This window comes from Tyto alba, unplaced genomic scaffold (assembly GCF_018691265.1).
Source record: "Tyto alba isolate M040663 unplaced genomic scaffold, T.alba_DEE_v4.0 Super-Scaffold_2, whole genome shotgun sequence".
NCBI classification, from domain to species: domain Eukaryota; kingdom Metazoa; phylum Chordata; class Aves; order Strigiformes; family Tytonidae; genus Tyto; species Tyto alba.
Window position 1 is genome coordinate 74732383 of NW_024881282.1, and position 9868 is coordinate 74742250.

Genomic DNA, 9868 nt, shown 5'->3' on the forward strand with positions numbered 1-9868 from the left:
TGCAGCAAAAGTGTCATGGTCTCATCATTTCCTTACTAATGAGCAGACCACAGAGAATAAAAAGCAAAAATCCTCCAGCTGTAGCTAACAAAGTATTCAGCCGACATTTAATTCCCCATGGCCTTTCCCCCAGCCTCCCAGCCCTGGTGCACAGCAGGGTACCGGAGCCCTTCCCTCTGCACAGACAGTGCTCAGCAGCATGTGAATATTTCTGGGGAAATTACTTTTTTTTCAGACATAGATCTAAATACCATGAACACGTTGTTACTGCTAGCAGTGAACAAGACCATCTTCTGCGACAAGAAATGACTCAAGGCTCTGAAGGACACTCTCTGGGCACGTTATGTCTTGCTAAGAATACCACGTCTGGGTAGAAAATACAAGAACAGGATGGGGCAGAGCAGATGGCTGCCCATCCTCACCCCCCTCTGAGGGGGAAGCTGAATCCCCAGCAGAGCTGCTGGAAAGCCCTATGGAGAAATCTCTGCAGAGATGCAGCATCTCTTTGCGCTCCCCATGTCCCAGCTGGAGGGCTCAGCCAGGGGTTCATGCAGCACCATGAAGTTTTCTCAGATTAGAGAAGAGGCTGATGATTACCCTGGCTGCCAAAGGGAAGGGGGCATGTGTGGTGGTTGCTTCAGGACCCAGGAGCAGCAAGAGGGTGTAGGGGACCTGGAGAAATGCAGAAAGCATCAAAGCGTGCCTTGGTGGATAGGGGAAGTGGGAAGACAAAGGGGCACAGGGGAGTACAGGGACCCTTCATCCCATTTGCCACAGGCCTGGCAGTCACCTGTGAACAGGCTTGCCCATTAACTGTGTGTCACTTGGGGTCATGGTGACTGGAACTACCTTTCTGAACCTTCCTGGGGACTTTGCTGGAATTTGGAGGTTGTTAAAATATTTTCTTGAGGTTTTACATCTCCAAGTAATAAAGACCATAAAGATCAGATCCTCAGTGGATTGCTTTTAGGACTGTGGTAGTTGTAAACCACAATCACCCACGTACTTTTTGTTCTGTTGCTCCTAGCATAACTCTACCTCACTTTTCTTTGTTTGTGGCACTCCCTTTGTGAACACGGAGGTTACCTGTGTACACTCCTGCTTTTTATTGCATCATTAGTATGTGTGAAATGTCCCCTTGTAGCAAAACAGGCTCTCAAGGATGCCAGGCTGTATTGACAGCAAGTGGAAGGAGGCGATCCTTCCCCTCTGCTCAGCACTGGTGAGACACAGCTGGAGTGCTGGGTCCAGTGCTGGGCTCCCCAGTACAGGAGAGACATGGATGTACTGGAGAGAGTCCAACAAAGGGCCACAGAGATGATGAAGGGGCTGGAGGACCTCTCCTATGAGGGAAGGCTGAGAGAGCTGGGACTGTTCATCTTGGAGAAGAGAAAACTCAGTGGGATCTGATCAATGTATATAAATACCTGAAGGGAGGGTGCAAAGAGGACAGTGCTGGGCTCTTTCCAGTGGTGCCCAGTGACAGGACCAGAGGCAATGGGCACAAACTGGAACACAGGAGGTTCCCTCTGAACATCAGGAAACACCTCTTCACTATGAGGGTGACCGAGCACTGGCACAGGTTGCCCAGAGAGGTTGTGGAGTCTCTATCCTTGGAGATAGTCAAAAGTCATCCAGACATAGTCCTGGGCAACCAGCTCTAGGTGACCCTGCTTAAGGAAGGGGTTGGACAAGATGACCTCCAGAGGTACCTTCCAACCTGAACCATTCCGTGATTCTGTGTCAGGAAAGTAAACTGCATCATGAGGTCTTCTGTTTACCTGCCCTGAGAACAAGAGTCAGCTCTGACTTAAAGCGAGAGGAAAGCTGCACACACATACTGAAGTCAACAGAGGGCAACATGACTCCATAGACAAACAGAGACCTGCAAGGATGTTTCTGAAAGAAGTACACATGAAAACCTATTATTAATTAATCTATTACATTTCTTTAAAATACTGAGTATTTTCTTGAATTACAGATGGCATTTTTACACATATGCCTGTGCACACATGTTTATTTGTACATATCAAGATTATCAAATTATCAACCTAGACAGAATATTACACTGTCTCTGACTTGGGAAAACAGAACTAAAAGGCCTAACACACTTCATCCAAGGATTGGATGGTGGCCATCAGTGTCTTGCACTTTGCAAAGACATATTTCACAAAACACATTTTTAGATGATTCCTCCTATCTTTGGTAAATCCTTTTGGTAAACTCCTCTCTTTGATGAGAGTGAGCACCGTGGCAGGGTAAGGTATACCCAGAAAGAGACAGGGTTGGCATTTAGTTCTGTACCATTGACCAAAGCAGGGTACTCTACTGCTTTCCAAAGTGCTCAGCTTACTACTCTGCTTACAAAAGCTTTCTATCACTCAGGCATTGAAGCAAGATGAGTAGAGAAGTGGAGAGAAAGTTACAGCAAGTCCATGACCTCTGTTTGTGGTTCTACACCAATATGTGGGCAATATGGGATAAATAAGAAGGAGGAAGGCAAATGGGACAGGGCCAGATGCAAAACAGCAGCATACCTCAGATTCACCAAAGAGGCAGGACAAGTGTCTCAAAAGCATGGCAAGAGTTCTGGTATGTACTCTGTTCTGGAGGTATTTTACAAAGATCCGTGGCTCCCAAATGGTTGCAGGAGAGTTAAGTGGTTGGGACATTCCTCTGCTAGCTGGAGCTCTGAAGGCTCACACGTAGGCAAGCAGGGGGTCAGAGAGACTGAAGCGCTGCATTTTTGAGCCAAAGGGAAGTTAGACAGAAATCTCAGACCCTACAAAGGACACCAGAGCTGGGTCTGGTGGCAGGACCCATTTGGGTTCTCTCACACCACATGGTGACTGAAGAAAAGGGCACTGGTCCAAGGTGACATACCTAAGACCGCATCACATACTCTGGTTAAACATCCAGCACCCTGCCCCTGGCAGTTGGGTTGTGAGTGAGGTGCAATGCAGCTGCCTCACCTGGGGGAGTGACTCTTCTTTGCATTTCAATGTTAGGCACCTCTAGAAGCCGTCCTCCTAAAGCAAGTATCTCAATTCCCTGGGTGGTCAGCAGGTGCCTTTGAAAATAAGCACCCAGGAGATCCTGTCTGCCTATCTTATATGCATGCACCAAGGCCAGCATGATCTTCCTTGAGGCCTTCAAGGATTCCTGCCTCTGCTTTTATTATACAGGAAAAGTGAGCAATGAAGGCAGGACCTGTCTCACCTCACTGCAGCTGCCAAGGTCACACATCTGGTTTAGCAAATCTATTAGAAAGCTATTCTTCTGGGCTCCTATGGAAGATGTAGAAAGACTGGCAAATGGAGAGGGTTATTCATCCAGTCCCAAGGTGGATGTCAGGGATTGTTCTCCAATGGCTGACGGTAGTGCTGCTGTCTGCTGAGCAGACCAGGGACCACAGTGACCCATGTTAAACATCTAACTTTGAGTTAGTGGAATCTGATGGGAAAAAAACTCACCCCATTTACGAAGGAGTGCCTCCACAGGCATGGAGAACTTGGCTGCTAGTTGGGCATCTTGGGCTGTTCAACTGGGTCCTGCCCTGAGCGTCCCAGGGACACAACTGCACAGCTGCCCCTCAGAGGAGGCAGAGATGAATCTCCCTTTAGTCATCAGTTTGCTTAACTTTGTCAAGTCTGTGTTGCAGTAAGAAAGTGGGAGCCGTCTGATGTCTTTCCCTCTGATTTCCTTCCACCTGACTTCCTCCCGGGTATTATTTCGCAATAGCAGTGAGTGGCTTTGCATATCAGTAACTCAGTGTACCTTGTAAAATTCTGTTCCTTGCACATCACTCAGTTCTGAAAATTTGTGACCCTCTAGATAGAGGAGATTATGATGAGGCCAATGCAGCATTAATTTTTCAGGTTTTTAATAAAAATCAAAACCAAAACTACAAATATTTTGTATTTCTTAAACACTTGTAAAATTCATTGCTTCCGTGGTTGTTGGAAAACATGTAAACCTAAACTGAGGTGGAAAGTTTCCACACAAGTTTTCATGTTAACTAAAATCTCACTTTTGTCCCCAGACCAGGCCATTAAGAATTCAGTGAGTATGCAGTATTTCATTTTCTTTGATTCCAAAAGCTCTGGCGAACAAGGTAATTAAAATAAAAGTAAAACCTAAATAGCAAGGCAATTTACTCACAGACACCCTACAAGAGATATTTATTACATCGAGGAAATGGCACACTTCTACTCAGGGGATGGGTTTTCTCATGCTTTGCTCTCCTGATCCATGTTCTGGCCTTTAAATCCCCTGAGCAAGGGGGTTTTGTGAGTAACAGGAAATTTTATACCAGAAGTCAGGGACATTTTCTGGGTTCAGACAGAAAATCTTCAAAGAAATATATTCCCATTATTAGATCATCTTGGCTTTATGAAAGTCAAAGTTCTTCCTGAAGAACAATGTAATTGTGCAGCTTGGAGTATTCTCAGTGATAACAGGGTGATAAACAAAGTGTATTTCCTGCATCTAAGATCGCTGTGGTGTTAACATTGTAAGCACTGTATGGTACCTGAATGGGAGAACATCCTGATCTAGCACAGCAAATCAAGTGACACCATGAAAATCAAGGTGCACATACCGTGCTAATCTGCAGTTTGCCCTTTAAGAACCGTAATTGATATAGATTAGTTATATTAGCCTTACTGTTTGCTTGTGATATTGTGTGCTAGTCTGTTAATATAGTACATTATAACAAAGTCATGCACTTGGGAGGCACTAAACCCATGCTACAGTCTAGGCTGAGTTCCAGCTGGCAAGAAAGCAGCTCTGGAGAAAAGGGCCTGGCTGTGCTGGTGGACACCAAGTTGACCATGAGCCAGCAATGTGCCCTGGCAGCAAAGAAGCCAACAGCCAACAGCCTCCTGGGCTGCATAAGCAAAGGTGTAGCCAGCAAATCAAGAGAAGGGATTATTGCCCTCTACTAAGTGCTTGTGGGACTACATCTAAAAGTCTGCGTCCAATTTTGGCTGCCCAGTGCAAGAAAACATGGTGATAGAGGCAACAGGCACAAGTTGGAGCACAGGTTCTATGCCCTTGTTCTTGGCCCCTGCCCAGCCATCCCTGAGGCTATCTAACCTGCTCTTTAGGAGCTCCAAGGAGATTTTACAATGCTGTTGGCTACCTATTCCTCAGTTCTAGTATCATTATTGTTAGAAACTTTCACATCTACTTTAGATCTACCCTGGGCTGGTTATGCTATAAAAGAGAACATTTTATCAGTTTGATACAACTTGTTCTTGAAAAACCTCTGTTCATCATTGCTTATCTCTTTATCATCTTCAAGGTGCTAAAATTTACGTAAAAGTGTTGAAGTAGTCTCAGATTCCCTTGGTTCTCCTTTCTCCTACAGCTAAAGTAAATCCTTTCGCACTCAGCAAGACTCCAAAATTCTGTCCCTCTCCAGGTCTCTGAAAACAGTCAGAGATTGCTTCTCTGACACCTTAAGTAGTACAGGATGAATTTCATGAAGTCCTGTGAACCTGGAGGCCTTTACTTGCAGTCTATAAGCAAAAACTTTATATATGTATTTTGTGTTTATTGTTAGGATACATAGCATAGAGAAAGAAGACACTAAATAACATTCAGACAATCTAGATTGATACAGAACTAGTTTTTGCACTAAGGGTTGGTGTTTCAGTAATGAAGAAATGTAATATTGCATGTAGTAAAACAATGTCAGGCCAAATGTTGCCTGGAACTACTTGTATATAAATACAAGAAAAGGAAGGAGAGAAAAAGGAACATACAGAAAAAATTAGTGCTAAACCAAATAAAGCCAGCATGACTTGCATTACCAAGTGAACAAGCACAGAGGCGAGAACTACCTCTACTTTAACATGAAGTACGTTGTAGTGGTTTTGGCTGGAATAGAGTTAAATTTCTTCATAGTAGCTCATATGGTTCTATGTTATGCATATGTGCTGAAAACAGTGCTGAAAACACAAGGATGCTTTAGTTATTGCTGAGGAGTGCTTGCATAGCTTCAAGGCTTTTTCTGCTCCTCACACTACCCCACCAGCGAGTAACTGGGGGTGCAAAAGGAGTGGGGAGGAGACACAGCTGGGACAGCTAACCCCAACTGACCAAAGGGATATGCCATACCCCGCAACATCATGCTCAGAAGTAAAAGCTGGGGGAAGGAGGAGAAAGAGGGGACATTTGGAGTCATGGTGTTTGTCATCCCCAGTAACTGTGATGCGTGATGAAGCCCTATTTTTCTGGGAGTGGCCGAACACCTGACTGCCAATGGGAAGCAGTGAATTAATTCCTTATTCTGCTTTGCTTGTGTGCACAACTTTTGCTTTACCTATTAAACTGTCTATCTCAACCCACAAGTTTTCACACTGTTACCATTCTGATTCTCTCTCCCATCCCTCTGGATGGAGGCGTGAGCAAGCAGCTGAGTGGGGCTTAGGTGCTGACTGGGTTTAAACTACAACATATGTACAAACAGGGTTGGGTTTGTACAGCAAAGTAGTTGGTGCTGAGGACCTGAAATCTACATTTCAGTGTTTTTCTTTATTTTGGGTGAGCTGTAGCCTGGCTATGTTGAACTCCCCTTTACTGCTGCTCCTGGATGCATCCCCAGAACACATCTTCCCATTTGTTCCCATCCCCAGGAATCTGTTTCATGCAGTCTGAGGCTGCTCCACCATGCAACCCAAAGCTGAGGAATGGGAGATGATCAGGAGATTTGCTACAAAAGTGGACTTGTGTTCTGAATCAACACATTGATGTAGACACTCCCAATGAGACAGCAGGATGAGGCTGGAGGTGCTCAGATAAAATCAATCTATAGCAGAAAGTTTGGAAGTGGCACTGAAAGAGAAGAGGTAATTCAGAGAGACTCTGAATCATGTACTAGCTTACAACCTCTGCTTTTAAAAAGTGAGTACATGGTAAAGAAGATGATCCTGGTAGATTATTCATACTGATGCTAAAAAAGGCAAGAACAACAAGAATAATGTAATTCTTCTAAACTGGCCACAGAGCTATCTTTAGAGGTTTACTAGATAACTAATGTTACTTCCTATTCTTCCCCAGCCAGACTTAATAAACATTGAAGCCAAAAATACAAACTTCACCTTCTCTTCTGTTCTATATCTTAACACAAGGTCTCATTGTTATTAATACATTAACATGGAGATGGGCTAGGAACTGTCTGGAAAGTTTTTTTCCCTCTGTTTAGGGTCTCTGGCTTTCAGTGCATGAGAACATCCAGTGCTGGGATGGCCAGAGTGAGGAGAAGACAGTTCCCAATCCTGCAGCAGAAGGTGGCCCTAGCAATGCAGTTTGGGGTACCACACATGCCTGCCCACAGCAGAGCTGTGCTCCCTTCTAGCAGCTTGGTTTGCCTAACTCCAGCCCAACATGTCGTGCATTGTGTCTTTCACTCCAAATCGTGTCCTAGAAAGCACTTCATGTGCTTGAGTTCGGTCACTTTTCCTAATCCTGAACTGGACACCAGCATAAATGTGCTTCTACTGCTGACACTCCTGGACCCAGACGCACAGGATCCTGGACAGACTTTCTTTGCTACCCCCATGACTCCTTCAGTAGGGAAGTATCCTTGTATCCAGGTTCATGGACTTGCAGGCAACATTCTAATGCTGGAGGAAGGTTAAAGCTTAGTCAGAAGTGAGCCAGGAAGACAGTAAAATGAAATAAAATACAAAAAATATTGGATACAAGAACCCAGAAGCTTCAGATAAGAGGATGTGGAGCAGTTTATATGCAAGTAGGTGCAAGTCAGACTGAAGTGTTTTCTGTTATCAGCATCTAAATTAACTGGTTTTAGCTAGTTCAGGTATGTCTACGTGAGTGGGAGTAAAGTGCAGCCATACTCCTAAACATAGCTTCAGGGTGATAGGATTGCCTGGATAAGCTCAGCAAGACTCAACTTCTTTGGGAAGAGCATGACTGTGGATCTTCAAAGCTGTTTTCAAGTAGAAAAAAAAAGCAAACAAAAAAAAATGCACCCAGAAAGGTAATGCTCCTGTGCCAACTGCTGGGCAGATTTGTCCCCGCTGCCCTGCTGGGTCACCAGATGCTTCCGCATCCCAAAGCCACCAAGCAATAGCCTAAAGTACTTTGTCAGCACCTGTGGATTCCAGATCTGCACCTTCTGCAGGATTAAGGAATCTTTTTTTTTTTTTTTCAGGGATTTTCACTCCCTTTAATGTCCTTATTAACTTGGGCATATTTAGACATGATTCGGCAGCACACTAAAACATGGGTTAAAATCCATTTATTTTCTCTATCAGTTTGTTCTAGAAGGATGTTTTCATGGGTCACCTGAGATATTACTATATCCATTTCTCCTACAGCAGTAGCCATATGAGGTTACTTTGTGCATTAGAACTAAATTTAGAGTAACCATGCTGTAACTGAACTTGAGATTCCCCATGTCCCTGATTTAAATGTACTTATTCTGCCTCACTCTAAAACAACTTCTTTATCTCCAGAGGGATCTGAGGGAGCTTGAAAACTCCAAAAGGCATCAGGACTGGGGAAGGGTTGGGACTATGGACTGTACATTGTGTTGCCACCACAAAGCCCACTTACAGTGCTGTTGGGGGAAGACTATTAGTAGAGCTTAATTTCAAGCTTTTGCTTTGCTGTTGCTCCTCCAACCTGTTTTATGCTGTAAATGTGTGATCTGACTTTGCCAAGGGGAGATCTAGTAGGTTTACTTGGAAAAATGCAGAGCAGGCTCACAGTATCTGTCTTCACTGGCAGTTGTCAAGTTTACACTCATCTTTTCCCTTTTTCTCCATACTGATCCTTTTCTATCTGTTCCTGTCGCGGTTTGAGCCTGGTCAGCAGCCAACCACCACGCAGCCACTCTCTCTCCCTTCTCTTCCGGAAATAAGACACGACAGAGAGCCAGGCTTGGGGTTCAAGACAGGACTGGGATGGGGAAAAAATCACCCTTTATGGTCACGAGCAAAAGGCAGACTCATTAGGGGAAGAAAAAGAGAACATACATTTATTACAGACACTAAAAACACATAACAGAGTAGGACAGTGAGAAGCATTGCCACATCTGGAGAACACCTTCCCCCCACCCCTCCCTTATTCCCAGGCTCAGCTCTGCTCCTGATATCTCTGCCTCCTCCCCGCTGCAGCACAGGGGCAGGGAATGGGGGGGGGGGGTGCAGTCAGTGCTGCCGCTTCTTCCATCTTCAGTGGGGGGAGCTTCTGGAACTTCTTCCCCCTGCTCCATCGTGGTCCCCCTCTCACAGGAGACAGTCCTCCACAAACTTTCTCTGGCATGGGTCACTCCCATGGGCTGCAGCGTTCCCCACACTGCTCCGGTGTGGGACACCAACTTTCGCCAACTGGAGTCCCTCCCACGGGCTGCAGCCCTTCCCAAGCTGCTCCAGCATGGGACACCCCCGCATGCTGCAATCCTCCCAGTGCTGAATTACAGCAGCGGGGCTACCTTTTCCCACAAGATCCCGGCCTTCTTCAGACACAGCACCTTGGTCATCCAGGCGGAAGCCACAGTCCATAAATCAATGTCTGCTCCACCGTAGATCTTCATGGGTGGCAGGGGGGGGCCGCCCTGCCGTCTCACCACAGGATACAGGGGGGTCTCTGCTCCGGCACACCTCCCCCCTCCTTTCTTCCTCCTTTCCTCCACTGACCTTGGTGTTCATGCAGCTGCTGCAACTCCTCCTCACAAGTCCCACTGCTCATCACCACGTCCCTTCTTAAATACATTATGGCAGAGGTGCAGCTGATTGGGTCAGTTTTTGAGGAGAGGTGGAGCTGACGTGGAGCTGGGGATGCTTCGAGAAGCTTCTCACAGGAGGCCACCTCTATAGCCCCCTCCTCTGCTACC